The sequence below is a fragment of the Sus scrofa genome, chromosome 4 (assembly GCF_000003025.6).
Source record: "Sus scrofa isolate TJ Tabasco breed Duroc chromosome 4, Sscrofa11.1, whole genome shotgun sequence".
NCBI lineage: Eukaryota > Metazoa > Chordata > Mammalia > Artiodactyla > Suidae > Sus > Sus scrofa.
Genome location: NC_010446.5, coordinates 102,443,944 through 102,463,166, shown reverse-complemented (window position 1 = coordinate 102,463,166; position 19,223 = coordinate 102,443,944). Strand labels below are relative to the sequence as shown.

Below are 19,223 nucleotides of genomic sequence, written 5' to 3'. Positions count from 1 at the left end.
CAGAGACATGATCTGTTTTAGAATTCTAGGAGTCTGCCCCGAATATTTCCTAGTGTGAATTGCTGGAGGCTCTACACAGCACGCTCTGTCTCTGCTGGATCGTATGGCCCAAGCTGCAAGAAGACATGTCATGTAACCGTTTATTGCTTTGGGCATACTCAAAACCAACATTCTTCTGAGTCACCTGACAAATGGATTAAAACATTATTCCCAAGTGTGATGTATGCTACATTGCAATTTGAAAGAGGACTGCTAAACACTGTGCCTCTTTCTTTGTGGCAAAGGGTTCAAGATGCAATAATTTGTGCTTTACCATAGAGGATGTCTCAGCATGCTCCATGCGCTGCACCCCGAAAAACTTCATTAATGTAGAAGGCTCCTGAATTAATGTGAGGTAATCTCCAACTTACATGTGTCTGATTAGGGAGTCTAATACTTCTCACTATATTCAATGTTAGCCTCATGATGACTAAAGAAATGCAAAGAAAAAGAAAGTTTTTCCACTTAAAATGTTGGTAAAAGTTTACAAAATGATTTAACGATTTACATTTCTTGAATTTTCAAGGATTTGGGGACTTGTCACTCCTAAGCATTGGTAATGATACTATAAACTAACATATTTCTGTGGGCAATACAGCAATATCTATAACTGCTGTCTGTGATGTGTATACACATTTATATGTATATGTAATATATGTAGTTATATAATTTAACTATATTATATACAATAATATGTATATACATATAAAACACAAATACAAAATCTTTTATAGAACTTCTGATCCAATGCTCTCATTTCTCTGTCTTTATCCTGAGAAAACATAAGGGTGAAAAAAAATACATATAAAAGAACTTCTTTGTAACACTGTATATAAATAAGAGATTTAAAAAGAGATAAACTGAATACCTATAATAAGGACTTGCAAATAAATTATAATACATACATAATTTCATATAATGAAATATTATGACACTACTGAAAATTATAATGTAGTTATTTGATGTGCTGTAGTGTAAGATAAAAATCTTTTTATAAAAAATCATTTCCTGAGGAAGTCATCTCTTGCTCCTTAGGCTAAGTTAAATTCCATGACGGGAACTCCCCCTACCTCTCTTGAAAATTCTTGTTGAATATCTATCTTCACAGTTAGTAAGCTTCAGGACAGGGGTTGCTTATACCTGTATCTTAGTTCTTAGAATTGTGCATATTGCATTCAATTAAATAGATGTGACTTTAATAGCATAGTCCCATTAAGTAAAACATGTGTGCCTCTTTGTATCCATGCATAGGGAGATGCTTGGAGGGATGGTCACTAAAATATGAGCAAGGCTATCTTGCGTGGCAGGTTTTGAGTAATTACAATTTTCTTTTTTCTACTCTTCTGTAGTATATGAACCTGTAAAATTAATACCAACCATATTCCACAAAACAATGAAAATCATTAAAATCATTTCATTCTTTTACAATATGCAAAATGTTCAATAAGCATTTTTGATGCTGTAAGTGAAAGTGCTTTTCTCATAATAATACATTTAGTGTGATCCACTATTTAGTACAAGCCAACATAGTGTCCTTTCTCTCCCACATGTATAATAACCTGACATCAGACAAAACAATGATACCAGGAAACAATAAGTCCTGCTAAATCACTTTGCTTCTGTCACTGTCACAGCCAGCTTAGTTTAAGAGATTCTCTGTGTTGACTGCTGAGCCAACGAGGGGGTGGGGAGACCACCATGTGTTCTTTATTGAAAGTACACTATCTTTAAGAGTCCAACAAAACCCCAAACCCAGAAGCTCTACCCCTCTCTCATTGGTTCTATACTCACACCTGCAAAATTGAATTTAAGTTGCTATGTCCATCAGGACAAACTAGATTATACTTAATAACAACTTCAAAATCCTAATGACTTAAAATGGCAACGGTTTGGTTCTCTTTCTCACAACACATCTGTCATGTGTTGCTAGAGCTCTCTGCATCATCCAGATCAAGAGTGATGGAGCAGCCTCTATCCAGAGTACTGCTTTCACCCATAGGAGATGAAAGACAGACGCAGCGTCCTGCCCAGCTGTTTAAACACCCTCCCTAGAAGTAACATTTTCTACTCAGATTTTACTGGTCAAAATCTTCTATGTGCTTGAAGGCGGAATCAGATATATTTGTTCCTGTCAATAACTATCCCAGTGGCAGAGGCTTTTACCCAAACTAATTTTAATTCACCACCTTATTTCTACATCATGTTAATCATTTATTCATTAAAATAATTTTCTGAATGCTTACTATATGGTTTAAGGCTATGCTCTCTGCTGAGAACATGGGGCTTGATAGATGCACAGTGTTTTAGTAATACTTGCTTCACCACCTGTGAACAAAAAACTTCATACCTCTTTTCCAAGCAGGTGAGAATACCATTATTAGATTATAAATATGAAGTTGTAAAAGAAATGCAAAAGCCCCTGCTGTGTGTTGTTCAAGGTGAAACTGCCAAAAGAATAGACTAAAGGATAGAGCAAGGAGGTCTGGGTAGGACTTGCACATGCTGAATGTAGAGGCCAAGAAAAGCCAGGTGCCAAAAAGTCCATTTCTGGCAGATGTGTGTAATGGAGCGAAAGCTGTGCCGTCCTTTGTGGTGGCCCCACGTTCTCACTTGAGCTGAGAACCAGCCTTTACAGCCGTTGTGCATCTGGTGAATCAAACGCAGAGGGTGGCAGGCCATGTCCTCATTGGAGTCTTGAGGAACAAATGCTGAAAGACGGCTGAATGTTTCCTTCTGGCTCCAGATCGGGCTCACACCAAAGACCTGGGGGCCCCCTGTCTTGGTCACTTCCTTGGGCTGGAAGATCCATGGCAAGAGGAGGGCAGCCATGTTTTCAGCCTGTGAAAATGCTGTTGTCCAGTGGAACCTTCTGTAAGGGCAGTGAACAACCTCCTAAACCCCTAAGTGTGGCTGGGAGGCCACTGTCTCATAAGGCTGGGACACCATTTCTGTCGGAAGTGTGATGGGTGGGAGGTTTGAGTAGCCCTACCTGTCCTCAGAAGGTTCCGGGTTTGTCATGGATATGATGAGACGTGTTGAGTCAATTTACAGTTTATTCACATACTTGATTACAGCCGTGGCACTTCTACCTGATAATTACATCTTCTGTGAGAGATGGTGCTGGAAGCCCTGTAGCACAGCAATGGGGATGAAACCCCAGCTTTCAGGTTCAAGTCAGTCAGTGGGTAATGCTACTCCCTTTGTTCACATCAGAAGCTTTGTCTCTAAATTCACTAATGGTTGCATAGTTTCATGACTTGATGAGTATGGACAGTCATTTCTTAAGGACAGAACATTCCTCTTTTTCAAACCACGTGAGCAGGAACTGCCGACGGCTGCTCTGGGATTTTTAATGGGACTAGTAAGCCCTGTAATTACTATTCTGGATCACTGTTGCTCACCCTCTCTTTTGCCAAGTTGAGTAAAGGTCACCTAATTTTTCTTCATCAAAACACAAAGTGTCCCGGGAAAAAAATTGAATTTGTTGCTAAATGAAAACCAGTTAAAAATCTGAAGCCAAAAATTGTTGGCAACTTTCATGCTGAATTATGCAGTTTGCACATTTCAGGCAGCCTGTGGGTCCTGAGGCTGTCGCAAAATAACAGGGGAGTGTGACTCTTTCTCCCAACAGAAAGGGCCTCTGCCCAGTGGTCTGGGCCTTGGGCCATTGCTAAACCTTGCTGCTGCTCCCAAGGAAAGCGCTCTGTTTCACTCACAGATGGAACTGTTATGCTGCTGAGAATACACATTTTCTAAATTAGTTTTTCTAAGCATGGAACAGTCTAGCTCTCCACGGGTCCGTGAGCTATGTCTTGGTGCCTCACGACAATGGTAAAGGCAGTTCTCGGTGTCAGTACTCCCTCATGGTGCATCTCCAGCTCGTTCTTCCAGCACTCTTGGGCACCCCCTGTCTATGCCGGGGCCCTGGCTTCCCAGCATGGCCCCCCTGCAGTACCCACTCCATCCCTTCTTCAACTTCTAGGTGCCCGGGGGTCCAGGTCTTAGAGCTAAGTGACCCACTGATTCACTGTGATGAATCAGATCTTCATCATGCATCAGGCATTAATCCAATCTGGTAGCTCAAAGCAAATAATGGTTTACTCAAATGACACATTAGTATTATAACAAAGTTCCTTAATGCTTAACCCAAAAGAATGACAAGGAGTGGGAGTTCTGAGACAAAGGATGTGGAGACTTTTAGGCTTGGGACTAGAGGGCCATTCGAGGACTCTTCCGATCAAACCACAAAGGCAGCTGCTTTTCTCACCTGCCTTTTAGGTTGCCGCTGCACATAGTTGAAAGAGAACTCTGCTGCTGTTCTCAGGCATGGGTTTCCCTATCAGGAGTCTGCCTGCGCAGGAGGAATGCTTTGCTTTTTTTTAATTGCTTCATGAACCATAATATATACTGTCTCAGAGGAGCCACTGGGGTTGTACTATAGATCTTACCCTGCACTGACTACTGTGAAAGATGTATTAGAATCTTAAATAGCTGAAGGAGGGAATCAGACAGTTTCTGAACCAAGCAGGCCCAGGGGACCACTGCAGTCTTCATTTCCTGTGTGCCTACCTACAAACCTCCCTTTGGTCTGTATAACGCCTGTTAAGGAACCTGGCTCAGGAATACCCTGCCCTTTTCTATTATACTTGGAGGATTCTACTACCAGGTTCCTTTTCTGTTCAAATATGTAAAACATTGATTTTGGAGTTATGAGAGCTTTATTCCAGTCCTGGCTCCATTAAAATGGATTTTAAATGTTAAACAGTTGATTTCAATGAGACTATTCTGAGAGTTAGGTGAGACAAAGGGTGCAAAAGCTCTGTAAAAAATTTAAAAGGATTATAAGGGGTCTCTCAAACACCCGCAAAGGCACCTGGCAGCAAAACCAGAAATGACTCTTGTGCTTAACTACCCACCCCTAAGGCACAAGGTGGGGTACTGGGTCTCAGAGCAAAGCAGGAGTCTAGGTGCTAGAACTAAACAGTAAGTTCAGAACAGGAAACACAAGATTCACATAGGGCTGAATTTCTTGAGCTCGCTTATGCTCTCCCTACCCTTGACAAGGTTGGTCCCAGAAAATGAAACCAGACAGAGGCTACAAAAATGACTTCTTAGCAATGAGACTGGAGCATTGTGGATAAAAGGCAACCAGTAGATTATAGAATTTTTTTTTAAATAATGAGATTTTACAGACAGATTCCATAAATGTTTTTTAGCTTAACAGGATTCTTAAAGGCAATTTCAATACTTATGTTTTAGGACATGGCCCTGCCTTTAGTTTGTGTGATAATGAGCCATGCTATGACAAATGTACCTTGGCAGTCCTCTTAGACAGCGGAATGCCAGTGGCAAGTACCAGCAGGAGTGGCAGGTGTACGAATGATCCAAGGATCAAGTGAAGCAAGGGATCCATCTGGCAGTTTCTCAACATCTAGAAAAACAAAATTACCAATGAGAGGGGGTGTGGAGTATGAGGGTCAGGCAAAGTAAAACAAGCTGCAGGGCTATGATTCATGAAGCAGGATTGCCTAAAAGCCCAGCTTGAGAAGCAGTGCAGTCTTTATTGGATACAGGAAGAAAGCAACGTGGTCCACCCACTGGTTCAGCTTGTTCCCCCATGGGCTTTGGTGTTGACAACTGCAGCAGCAACACAAACTGGAAGTCTACAGAGCACTTTTACCTCTCTTTTCCTCCTTTCCATGGGACAATGTTTCTTCAGATTCATTTGGCTTTAAAGAACCAGGAGCTGTTCAAACTCTTCCAAGCAAAGGAAGCTTTGTCATAAAACTTTAACAAAGAGTTCCTGAGAAGCTAAGAAGACGAATTTTAGCAGAGTAAGACATCATGGGCAATCCAATCAGTACTAAGGCAAAATGGTCTCTCAATTCATCACGGCATCCCTATCTCTTTCTAAGCCTATTTCTTTCCATACTCTGATATCTCAGTGTATTTCCACTGCGTACTCACACTTCTGGATTCTCAAATTTCAGCTTAAATATGGCTCTGCCTTATCATAGCCATCTGGGATGTGGGTAGGAGAGATTTGCTTGAAAAGGATGTGACCAGGATAGTCAATAATTAGAACACACTTTGTTTATTAAGAATTGCAACCTACAGTAGGGAAATTGTTAAGAGTCAGGAGAGTACTGACTCCATAAGCACAAGAACTATTCCATTTTGTTTATCATGGCATTCACAATGCTTAAAACAGTGTCTAGTACATAGCAGTCCAATGATTAACTGAAGAATTTCAGAAAGCATTACATGCTTATCCTTATAATCAGAGTATTATGTTTCACAATAGAGGAAAAGCACAAAAGAGAATTTTAAGAATTAGAATTCCCAATGAAGTCCTACTGCATGGCACCAGGAGCTATATCTAATCTGTGATAGAACATGATGGAAGATAATATAAGAAAAAGAATGTATATATATATATGTGTGTGTGTGTGTGTGTGTGTACAACTGGGTCACTTTGCTATACAGCATAAATTGCCACAACATTGTAAATCAACTATAATAAAAATTTTAAGAAATATATTAGAATTCCTGCCTTTTAAGGAGTTCTAATCTAATTGAAAAATGTCATGCAGATATAAAATCATACAGCTATAATGTGTTTATCAGTAACAGTCCTGAGAAAAGTAAATGTTATACTTAATAGGACAATTGAGGAAACTTAATCGAATTTTTTTTTTTAAGTTAAGGGAAATAAACAAGGGCTGGTATATCACTGGAGAATTAGCAGGAGACCAGAATGTCACATCCTTAGATCTGAAGACACAAAAGGAGAGAGAAGCTACTAGAATGGTAAGAAGAAGGTGTGATTGCACAAGAGAGCTGCTGGATGGGAACTGTGGCTTTTGGGAGAGGTAGCTGGGGAGGTGGGAAAATAAAAACCTTGACTTCATGCACCTCCCACATCTGATTTCTTACTTGTGCCTCCACTGATGGACCCCCTGCCTGAAGACAAAAGGCAGGGGAGCTCAAGGCAGTATATAGAGCTACCCTTATGGTGCCTACATAGTCCAAGGCAGAGAAGGATGAAGAATACATCATATGAGGAGTGTCTGTCGTAGCTCAGTGGTTAACAAATCCAACCAGGAACCATGAGGTTGTGGGTCCGATCCCTGGCCTTGCTCAGTGGGTTAAGGATCCGGTGTTGCTGTGAGCTGTGGTGTAGGTTGCAGACGTGGCTCGGATCCCACGTTGCTGTGGCTTTGGCATAGGCCAGCGGCTATAGCTCTGATTCAACCCCTAGCCTGGGAACCTCCATATGCCATGGCAGTGGCCCAAGACATGGCAAAAAGACAAAACAAAACAAAACAAAACATCATATGAGAAAAATAGTAAATATCTAGCAAAAGGGGAATAATATTTTATTCTTTTGGTATCCTGATGAATTTCCAGTTGGGGGGTTTACACCCACACCAAAAAGCAATTCTCAGACACCAGCAGAGTGTCTGAGAGTTCAGTTCAATTATGTATGACCCTTTTTACCCAGAGATAACATCAGATTCCACAGGTTCACAATACAAGAATGTTGTCTGTGGGTCCACCCTCTCCCTCCCCCCACCATCATCCCAGGTTGTGACTTGTGCTTTTGACCAACTAGTGATAAATCAGAGGTTCCCACAACCTCTTTCTTGGGCTCAATGAATTTGCCACAGTGGCTCACAGAACTCAGAAAACAGTTTATGTACTAGATCCTTGGTTTATTATAAACGCCTCTAACTCAGGAATAGCCAGATGGAAGAGATGCACAGGGCAAAGTATGGAGACAGCACACAGAGCTGCACGTCCTCTCCTCAGGAGAGGGGAGACGTACCTCTCCTCAAATCTCCACATGTTCATTAACCTGGAAGTTCTCTGGATCCCATTATTTTGGAGTTTTCTGGAGGCTTCAGTACATAGGCATGATTGATTAAATTACTGGCCATCAGGGTCTGATTCAATCTGTAGCCCCTCTTTCTCCTTGGAGGTCAGGGGATGGGACTAAAAGTTTTAAACCTCTAACCATGTGGTATGCTCCACTGGCCACCAGTCCCCATCCCTGAGTGCTGTCCATGAGCCACTTCATTGACATAAAAAAACACCTTTATCACTCTCAATAGTTAGTAACTTCCAAGAATGTGGGGAGCTGGAAACCTGCAACTGTGAGGAAGACCAAATATACAGAGAAATATATTTTGGTCACCCAAATGACCAAATTTCTTACAAATCACAGTATCACAATTACTGTGATTTTTATCTTTTCCACTTTATGGCATGTGGTTCATTCCTGTCCCAGCCAGACGCAGACCGTTAAAGCAGAGAGGCAAATAGAAATTGACCAACTTTCTGTTCCCAGGCTCAATGCTGAATCTGGTCCATGGAGAATATATAATTTTGAGAGTCAGACTTTGAGAACAAAGAAGTTCTTAATTCCAAAAGTTACCTGCATAGTTAAAAAATGTATCTTAGAGGTTGGGATGCTGCTTTTTGCCATTATTAATAGCATAATAGAAAGGAAGGGAAAAGATTTTTTTTTTTCCAGTAGAAGCTGGCAAGAGAAGAGAGAGGAAGAAGCAAGAGTCAGAATTCTCACTTGTTAACCCACTCCCTGCACAGCCAACCGTGAAGGGGGACAGTGTGAGGAAAACATTCAAATAAATTTGGGGGGAAATCAAGAATCTGTCAGAGGTAATAACACAGAGAAAAGTCTGGTGTCCAGATAGTAACTCAGAAACACGTGAGAAAGGTGTTTGAGTGGGTAGGCTAGAGGACAGCTTCACAGGGTCCTGCACGATTATGCATGGTGTAAAGAAGCCTATTGCAATCCCTAGGCCTCTAAAGATACTCCGCAAATCAGAAGAGGCTGAGGGTAGAATAAATGAGTGGGCCATCATAACAGGAACCTGATTATCCAAGGCTGTGGTAAGAACTGTAGAGCCCAGAATCATGCTCTGAAAAAAGTTAGATTCAACCAGGTATACCTCAGAAAATGTCATGGGGCAGGACCCTAAAGGGGGCTTTCTAGGACAGGCCCTTCCCCGGATCCTCTGCTTTAGCTCCTCTCTGAGTTAACCAGATGACAGTATCTGATGCACATTTCCTGAGTTGTTGTACAAATGTGAACCCCCCTACCAAATGGAAGATGACCACTTGATGAACACAGAGCAGCCAGGTCCCTGGGAGCTTAAGGACTGATAATGATAACCCCTGTGACACCACCCTCACCATCAGCCAATCAGAGAAGTGTGCACAAGCTGATCACTTACCCTGCCACTCCCACCTCCCTCACCTGGCTTTTAAAAATCCTCTACAATTTTGTTTGGGGAGTTTGGGGTCTTTCTGGGGCACAAGCCACCCATTCTCCTTGCATGGCACTGCAATAAACCTTTCTCTGCTTCAAACCCTGACGTTTTGGTTGGTTTGGCCTCACTGTGTATTGGGCACAGGAACTTGCACTATCGAAAACACCAGCTCAAAGGCCCATGATCAAGATATGATCGACTAACTAACATCAGGGACCAGTGAAGGAGAGGAGAACATGATATGTGTCCATCTCTCCATCTCTGTGAGAACATATAAACCTGCATGCATGTGTGCATGTGTGTTTGCATGATATATATACATGACCAGCAGACAGGGGAGTGGAGAGAAAACACTACTTTCTCCTTGACAACCTGAGTTAGCCCGAAAAAAAATTTTTTAAGAAGATTCTAATTTTCCTAATTTCCTTTAGTTGGCAGGTTTAAAACTCTACCTCCCACTGGTACTTTTACCCCTGAAAAAAGAGGAGTAGATTTGATAAATATTTAGAAAGTAAAAATAATTGATGAGATTGGGATAATGGAATAAGATGGAGGTAAGATTTCCAACTAGCTTCATCACTGGTTGGATAGTGAAAGGACCAAAAGAGAGAATATAGAAGAAGTAGCATATTTAGGCAGGAAGATGATAAGTTCAAACACAGACACATTGAGATTGACTGCTTGTGGGGCATCCAGACATCCAGATGGCTATAGATGATTAAACATAGGAGATTATGGCTTAAAGCAGAGGTCTAGGCTATGATTATAGACATGAGAGTAGTTAAATAGCTATAACGAACAGTTGCCATCAAGGAGAACTTATTTTGTGGCAAATGTCAAGCTAAACACTTTGCAAATATAGACTCATCTGATCACTACTAATCAAATAGTTCAAATTCAGAGGTGTTCCATCTCCTACGTAAAGTCAAACAGCTAGTGAACAGTACGGCTAGAGTTTAAAGTCCATTTTATTCCAAGCTCATGTTTCATGTAATGCCCCTAGCCCTGAGAAACCATAAGAACAGATATGAGGAATGAGGGGACTGATGGGCCAAGGGTAAATACCTGTGAAGCACCAGAATTAAGGTGTGGGATTAGGAATAGGTGGCAATGAAGTCGCCAGAGGATAAGGAGCCAAAAAACCAAAGAAGAACCAGAAAAGGTAGATACCAAGGTAATAGACTGTTTCAAATCAGAGGTCAGAGACAAGGTTGTCAAATTCAGCAAAGAGAAAATGGGCAAGCCCAGAAGCAACTGATCATAAGACAGAGATGGTTTATCCTGGATTGAACTTGAGTATGACTAGAGGACACAAGCAATTTACATGAGCAAGAATTCCAGACCTTCACTGTTTTACCTACCATGGGTGCACAAGTGTCTCTTTCAGGTCCCACTTACAGCTGAAAAAGGAGGAAGAAAAAGCCTGAGCTTGGTTAAATGGATGGCTTGATACATGGATAAAAGACAAAATTGGACGACAGCTGGACTACAGCTTTCTTTGGAGATGTTTTAAAAGACAGTGGCAAGGAAATCTGTTCAAGAGAATGCACTTTAGATGATGAACTTGGTTATATTGTTTGCTGAAAGGAAAAGTACTCCTGAGTTAGAATATGTATGGATTAATCAGAAGTTGTGAACAGCCTAATTAGCTGTTCAGGGGCCTGAAAGGAGAAAGACTGGAACATCAAAATAAGGAGGCTTGAGATAGAGGCATATGGACAGACATACGAGAGTAAACAGTGTGAAGATCATTACATCATGTGTTAAAACCCAACAGAAAACATCCGTAATGGAAGAGGCTCTAAATAATGAAGTAGACTAAAATGATGTGGCCAACTGATGTTAGACAGACTTTACTAGCAGTCACCCAGTGATGGAATGAAGAGCACACAAACCCAATGGCCATGGTGGCAAAGATGAAGACAGTGCTTGAGTCAACACGAACACCCACTTACAAGGCTAATTTAGTTATATCTGCCTCTAAACTTCCACCTTGTCAGCCACAGAGACCAACACTGAGACCTCAAAATATCACTATACCTTGAAGAAACCAACTGGCCACTTCAAGACAAGCTGGCACCAAAACAATGGACAGTTTCAAGTAGTAGGTTAGGATCAAGATTGTCCAATTCAGCAGAGAAAAATCAGGCCCCTTCTGTCCTAAAAGGGCCAGCAGGAAGAGACATCTATTCTAGGTTTGAGTTTAATTGGTTCAACCGACACCACTATGTGGGACTTATACAATGTTTGGTTCTCAGGCATGGAATCCCACACAATATCCCATTTGATTAGGAAACACAATTTCCAGTGAAGGAGGCATTGACATGGTCCTATGACCACAATTCTCCTCGTATTTGCACATACTAGTAGCACCACCTAGAAACTGCCAGCATGATTAAACACTGGAATGGTCTCCTAAAGATGCTGCTGATTAGCCAGGTGAGAGGTAATCCCTAAGAGGAGGGGATGCCATTCCTCAGGATGCAGAATATGCATGAATAAGAGTTTTATATGGTGCTCTGCCCCCAAGAGTACGTATACATGGATCCATGAACCAAGGGCCCCCACTTACCATCATGTAATAAGTCACCTTGTGCTTCCCACCCCTGTTACCTTGGGCTCTGCAGGGTCAAATGTCCTGGTCCTCAGAGGAAGTGCAAACTACAGAGGCTTCTTAGATACTTTGGGATCCTTGTGTTCAAAAACCAGGAGGCATGAAGAGGGGTCACCACCTCGTCTGGGATTACCGGCCCCAATCAGCAAGAGGAAGTAGGCTTGTTCTTACACAGTGAGGACAGGGAGGAATGAAATAAGTATGTGTGAAGCTCAGGTGAGCCAGTTGGGTGCCTTTGGTACTCAACTGCAGCTGTGATTAGACAAGAGTAGTGATGCAGTCTGAGAAACATATGATTACCAAGAGCTCAGAAGTGAAGGATCTGGTCACACCACCAAATAGGCAGAGGTGGCCGTTGAGAGTAAAGGGGAATCTGAATGGAGAGCAGAAGAGGGAAACAAGTGCAGGTTGCAGCCCCAGGCTAACTTCAGCAGTCGGGGCTTTGGTTTGTTCTGCCAAGCCCCCTCTTCCGAGTTCCCTCAGAGCTCTGAAGGAGCTGCTGCTCCCCACATGTGTAAAGAGAAGTAGATCTGCACGGGGCAGGGTGTTGACATGGAGATCATCTGCTCAGATCCAGAAGTACCACCAGCTTCCAGGAGTATGGTAACTGAGAGCTTCCAGCTCTTACCTCCTCTAGGATCTGTCTAAGTTTTAAGCGGAGGACAAGATAGTCACCCAGCCAATGACTGAACCAGTTGGCAGTACAAGGGCCTAGGCTTTTCTGCCCAAAGCGGCACTTCCCTCGTGGTCGGTTTTCACACTCCATCTCTCTGTTGGTCTGCCTTAGACTTTGGTCAGGTTTGTTGTGGTCTGACAATTTCCTCACCCAATCTTGTCTTTTTCTTCCTTTCATAAATTTTACTTCCCCAAAACTAGCTTTCCTCCTAACTCCCTCTCAATGTTGACTCCTCCGAGAACTCAACAGACAAAGAGGGCTTCCTGCCTCCTCACTGAAGTGCCCATCAGACATCTGTCTGGAGGCCCACAGCTCACTCTCTCTCAACACGCACTCTTCTTGTGACTGAATTTGTCACACAGGTCTACAGTCTTCCTGGGCAAGTGGACTTAGAGTCCAATCCGCAAACCTTGCACTTGCCAAGGTAAGTCCCCTGGTCTAAACTGGGGACGTGCAGGAAGCTACTTGGTCCTGAGGACCCACATTTCCAAGACGGGGTTACCTTGTCCTGTGGGAGTTATGGAGCCTTTACGTCCATTTTTTAGGACCGATATTTTGATCATCCTTTGTTTTATATCTATTATCAACTGATTTAAGGGCTGGGGGAATAAATTAACTGGCATTCTGAACCTCCAACAACAGACTTGAGTAAAATACTTGTCTCAGCTCTTCTGGGGCATGCCATAGCTTAGGAACTATTGATTAGCTTAGATGAGTTTGATCCAAAGTCCTTTTAATAATCCCAGCAATCAGCTTTTGGTTCACTAGTGAGAGGGGTCTCATCGCACCATTTCACGCTCAGCCCTGGGATTTTCCTCTCTGCCCATTTCCCTCTTTCTCAGCTCCTGAGGGGAAACTCTCAGGAAGAGAAACTGTTAGCATGTTCTTTTCCTAGTTTCCTTTTCTGCTCTGAAGGCAAAGGTAATAGTCTTTCATTTTCATTCTCTTATTTTTTCTTGAATAAAAAAGTTTGCTTTCTTTGTATCACTTTCCAGTTCATGTAGAAACTGCCTCTATTATGCTTCACCAACATAATCATATATCATCCAGAATGAAATAGTGTGAATATACTTAAAAATTAATTTTGAGCACAAATTTAAAGCAGTTTTATGACCATGGGAAACTTGTGAAGAGATTTTTGGAAAATCCAAATAGATAGATAGCATGCATTAGTTTACCCTCCCTCAGAGATCTTAATTATCCACATATTTGAATCATCAAAAGCAAAACTTCTTTTCTCTCCATTTCGGTCACATTTTCTCCTTAGTCAGCAGCAAATTCCTTCGGGGCCCTTCTGAAACATCTGGTGGGGGAGGGTGAGGAGGAGAGAGAAAGAGCTTTGCTTCTGCATTCCAACCATCTGAAGAGCTTCTGCCTGGATCTTCTCTCAGCATTAAAAAAAAAAAAAAATTCCACTTACCTCTATGTTCAAAAAATAAGAGAAAATACTCTGGAATTAGAGAGTGAGAGAAGCACACTATAGAATGTGTAGAGAGGAAACCAAGTGTAAAACTAAGCAAATTTTATCGAGTCTTATCACTCTAGAATTTGGTACCTAAATGAAACAAATATTTGCTTTTGCCCTCCCCCAACACTGCAAAAAGAAAAACCAGCTAAATGGGAGTTCCCGTCGTGGCGCAGTGGTTAATGAATCCGACTAGGAACCATGAGGTTGCGGGTTCGGTCCCTGCCCTTTCTCAGTGGGTTAACGATCCGGCGTTGCCGTGAGCTGTGGTGTAGGTTGCAGACGCGGCTCGGATCCCGCGTTGCTGTGGCTCTGGCGTAGGCCGGTGGCTACAGCTCCGATTCGACCCCTAGCCTGGAACCTCCATATGCCGTGGGAGCGGCCCAAGAAACAGCAACAACAACAAAAGACAAAAGACAAAAAAAAAAAAAAAAAAAAAGAAAAACCAGCTAAATGAATGAAACTTGTGAAGATAACCCAAAGTATGCATTATCATGATTTTATACCTGTTTTGATTTGTATAATTTTTATTTCCAAGGCAATACTGGCTTAGTAGCAAAGATCATTCATTTCTTGTTTAACTTCTTAATTTTAATTCTTTTAGTTTTTCTTCTTTTAACCTTTTTATTGATCCATAAGAAACATACAGAAAATTGTATTGCACTATACATAAACATGTAGGACTATATGAAAATGGGTATAGCTCAAAGAATTTTCACAAAGTGAACACATCCAGAAAGTTCTCTGATCTTGCTTCATTCACTGTCCTCCTTCGTAAGGAAAACTGCTATCCTGATCTCTCACATCATAGGCTGGCTTTGTCTATTTTAATTTATTATATGAATAAACTCACAGTGTAGGAATTCTTTTCTCTGGTTTTTTTTGGCTCAATATCATGTTTGTGATCCTTGCCCATGTTACTGTATATAATAGATGGTTTATTTTCATTGCTGGATATAATGTTAATGATCATATATAATAATCAATTATACTATATGTATTTATTTCTACATTTGTGTTTTTACACTTGTGTACTTTTGGTGCACACATGGACACACTCTCATACTATATACACTAGGTATATCTAGGAGAGTAATTTTTGTATAACTAGGTGTGTGAATCACCTTTTGTAGATAATGAAAACCAGTTTTCCTACATGGTTGTACCAATTTACATTCTCCTATTAATAAAAAAGATAGTTATTTCACATCTGAAAATGTTAGTCATTCTGGTGAGACTGGAAGGAGGGGAGAGTTTGGGCAAAAAATATTGACATAAATAATGGCTGGATATTTTTCAAATTTCATGAGAACTATCAGCTCACAAACATGAGAAATCTGATAATCCCCAAGCTGCAGAAATGCAAGGAATATCACACTGAGGCACATTATAATTAAGTTGCTCATAAACAATAGGAAAATATTAAAAGCAACCCTGCTTTCCCAAAATACTTTAAAAACAGCCAAACAATAATAAGAATTGTTGCTAAGTTCTTAAAAGAAACACTGAAAGCCAAAAGGCAATGAGATGACATCTTCAAAATGGTTAAAAACTCAGAATTTCATATCCAGTTGAAAATATTCTTCCAAAATGAGGATAGAACAAAAACATATTCAGACAAGTAAATTCTAAAAGAATTTTTTGGCCAGCAGGCCTACATTATAACAAATATTACAGGAAGTTCTTCAGGGAGAAGCAAATGGTAGTAAATGGGAACTCAGATCTACACACAACATGAAGATTTCTCAAAGGTAAACATGTGGGTGTAGAATAACTTTATGTTTCTCCTTCCTAAACTGCTTTAAAAGATACCTTACTGACTAAAGTGACAATAATACTATATTCCAGAAGTTTTATATAGAAAGAGGAAAGTTGCATGACAGCAACTGTACAAAGATATGGAGGAAGCAAGATGTATACTGTTGTAGGTTCTTATATTCCATGTGAAATCATATAAATTAATTCAAAATAAAACTGCTATTAGATTAAGGTGCATATAGTAAATCTTAGATCAAACATTAAATATAAAAAAGGTATAAGTACGAAGCTAAAATAGTGTACAAAATGGTATGTAGTAATGGTAATAATCGCCCCATGAATGAAAAGAAGGCAAGAAAATAGAGGAAAGGAATGAAGAAGAGACAAGAGACATAAAAGACATATAGTAAAACTAGTAAACCTAAACTAAGTAAGTAATAATATGACATGTATGTGAACTAAACACTCCAATAAAAGGGCAGGAATTGTTAGACGAAATAAACAAACAAGAGCCATCTGTACACTATTTACAAAGGCTGCACTTTAAATAAAAAGACACATAGGTTAAAAGAAAAAGGAGTAGAATACACTATGCAAATTCTAATCATCAGAAAGCTGGAGTGGCTAAAGTACTATGAATCAAAGTAGATTTTAGGCAAAGGAGAATCATCAGAAAGGAAGAGAACATTTTCATAATGAAAAAAGGGTTAATTCACCGAAAATATTTAATAAATGCAAATTATGTACAACTAATTCAAAATGCATGTAGCAAAACTGTTGAAATCAAAGGTAGAAACTGACAAATTCACAGAGTTAATTTCAGCTATGTTTTCTAGGTAATTGACAGACAAAAAGACAAAATTCAATAAGGAGTAAAAGATTTAAACATTACTATCAACCATTTGATACTTATAAAACCTAGACCACATAATGCAGAAAACACATTAAAGTGTAAGCAGTCTCCAAAGCAAACAAGCAGATGGCCAAAAGGCACATGAAAAGATGCTCAACATCACTAATTATTAGAGAAATGCAAATCGAAACTACTATGAGGTACCACTGTACACCAGTCAGAATGGCCATCATCAAAAAGGTTGCAAACAATAAATGCTGGAGAGGGTGCAGAGAAAAGGGAACCCTCCTACACTGCTGATGAGAATGTAAATTGGTAAAACCACTAGGGAAAACAGTATGGAAATTCCTCAAAAAACTAAAAATAGAACTATCATATAATCCAGCAATTCCACTCCTAGGCATGTATCTGGACAAAAACCATAATTTGAAAACATATATGCACTCTGATGTTCATTGCAGCGCTATTTATAATAGCCGAGACATGGACACACCTAAATGTCCATCAACAAAGGAATGGATAACAAAGATGTGGTACATATGCACAATGGAATATGACTCAGTCATAAAAAAGAATGAAATAATGCCATTTGCAGCAACATGGATTGACCTAGAGCTTATCATACTAAGTGAAGTAAACCAGAAAGGAAAAGACAAACACCATATGCTAACACTTAGATGAGGAATCCAAAATATGACACAAAGGAACCTATCTACAAAACAGAAATAGATTCACAGCCAGAGAGAATAAACTTTTGGTGGCCAAGGGGGAATGGGTTGGGAGACTGATGGAATGGGAGGTTGGAGTTAGCAGATATAAGCTATTATGCATGGAGGGGATACACAACAAGACCCTATTGTATAGCACAGGGAACTATATTCAATGTCCTATGATACACCATAATGGAAAAAAAATTTTTAAAGGGTGTATATATATGAATAAGTGAATCACTTTACTGTACAGCAGAAATAATAGTATTGTAAATGAACTATGCTTCAATTTAAAAAGACACATCATTACCCTAAAGAGAAAAATTATAACTATAAATCTTCTAGAAAAAATATTACAGAATATCTTCCAGACATTTGTCTTGGCAAAACTTTCTTAGATCAGTCCTAGAAAGCACTAACCATTGTAGAAGAAACAAAATTAATAAATTGGAAATTTATCAAAATTCACCATTAAGAAAAATAACAGGCAAGCCACAACCTAGGAAAAAATGTTTCAATGAATATATATTGCAAAGGCCTTTTGTCAATAATATAAAAGACAACCCCATTAAAATGGGTAAAAAATCTGAACAAGCACATCCCCAAATACAGAAATGGTCGACTAAAGTGTAAAAAAAAATGCTCATTGTTATTACATCATTATTAATCAACAGTGAAATGCAAATTAATCCCCAATGAGATATTGCCGCAGACCCCTAGAATGGCTAAAATGAAAAAAGATTTACAAAACCAAATATTGGCAAGTCTATAGAAAAAGAACTCTTAAGCACTACTGAAGGCAATGGGACAACGGACTATCTTTGAAAAAAAAAATGGGCAGTTTCTTATCTAGCTAAACATATACCTACCCCATGACTCAGCAACTATACTTTTAGGTATTTATCCAAATGAAATGAAAACACATAACCACAAAAATGTCATAACATCTTTGTTCATAATAGCCACCTGAAAACAGCCAAAATGTCCATAAAGGGGAAAAATTAACTGTGGTATATTCATTTAATGGAATACTACTCAGCAATAAAAAGAAAAGACTGGTACATAGAACAAAACGGATTAACCTCCAAATTATTGTGCTAAAGAAGCCAAAGAGTATATACTGCAGCAGTCCATCATGAAACTAGAAGGCAAAACTAACACATGGTGAAAGAAATCAGAGCAGTGGTTGCCTCTGGCAAGACAGAATTGAGAGAGTGGGACAGGTGTGAACTTGCTAAGGTGAGTGGAATATTCCACTTCTGATAGGGGAGTGGGTTGCATGGGTATATGCAGTTGTAAATACTTAAAACTCACAATTTAAGAGTGTACAGCTCACTGGATGCTAATCATACCTTCATAAAAACAAAGTAAACAAATCTCTCACATGATTGTAGGTTTACTATTTCTTCTTTCTATTTTTTCCAACATTTGCTTTTTATTTTTTTGAGGCTATGATAGGAGATACTCACACACACACAACACACACACACACACATATAGACATATATATAAAATGGGCAGGAAGGTTAGTCTGATACAAATAACTCCGTCATTACACAAATCTGAAACCAGTTCTTATGCCCAACATCCTTAGAAAATGGCATGCTTCCAATGGATTCTTAAGTAAATTCAGTAGGTAAAATAACAATTTTATTGCAGCATATTTAATATTGGGGATATTTCAGACATTCTTCCAAATTTACATATCTCTGGTGAAATTCTATTGTTGTCCTTCAAAACTTTTATCTACTACTTCTTGTATGAAATATGCCCTGATTTTTTTAAAAAAACTATTCACCAGGCACTGATAAG

General features: G+C 39.8%; 1 long non-coding RNA gene across 2 annotated transcripts in view; it reads right to left on the bottom strand.

The window, feature by feature from the left end:
• The window catches only part of LOC110260334, a 163,072-nt gene that overhangs the window by 127,110 nt on the left and 16,739 nt on the right, over positions 1-19,223 (bottom strand). For both annotated transcript variants that reach the window (XR_002343455.1, XR_002343456.1), the window contains exon 2: positions 5,354-5,470. This is a non-coding gene — a long non-coding RNA (uncharacterized LOC110260334). The remainder of the gene's footprint in view (positions 1-5,353; positions 5,471-19,223) is intronic.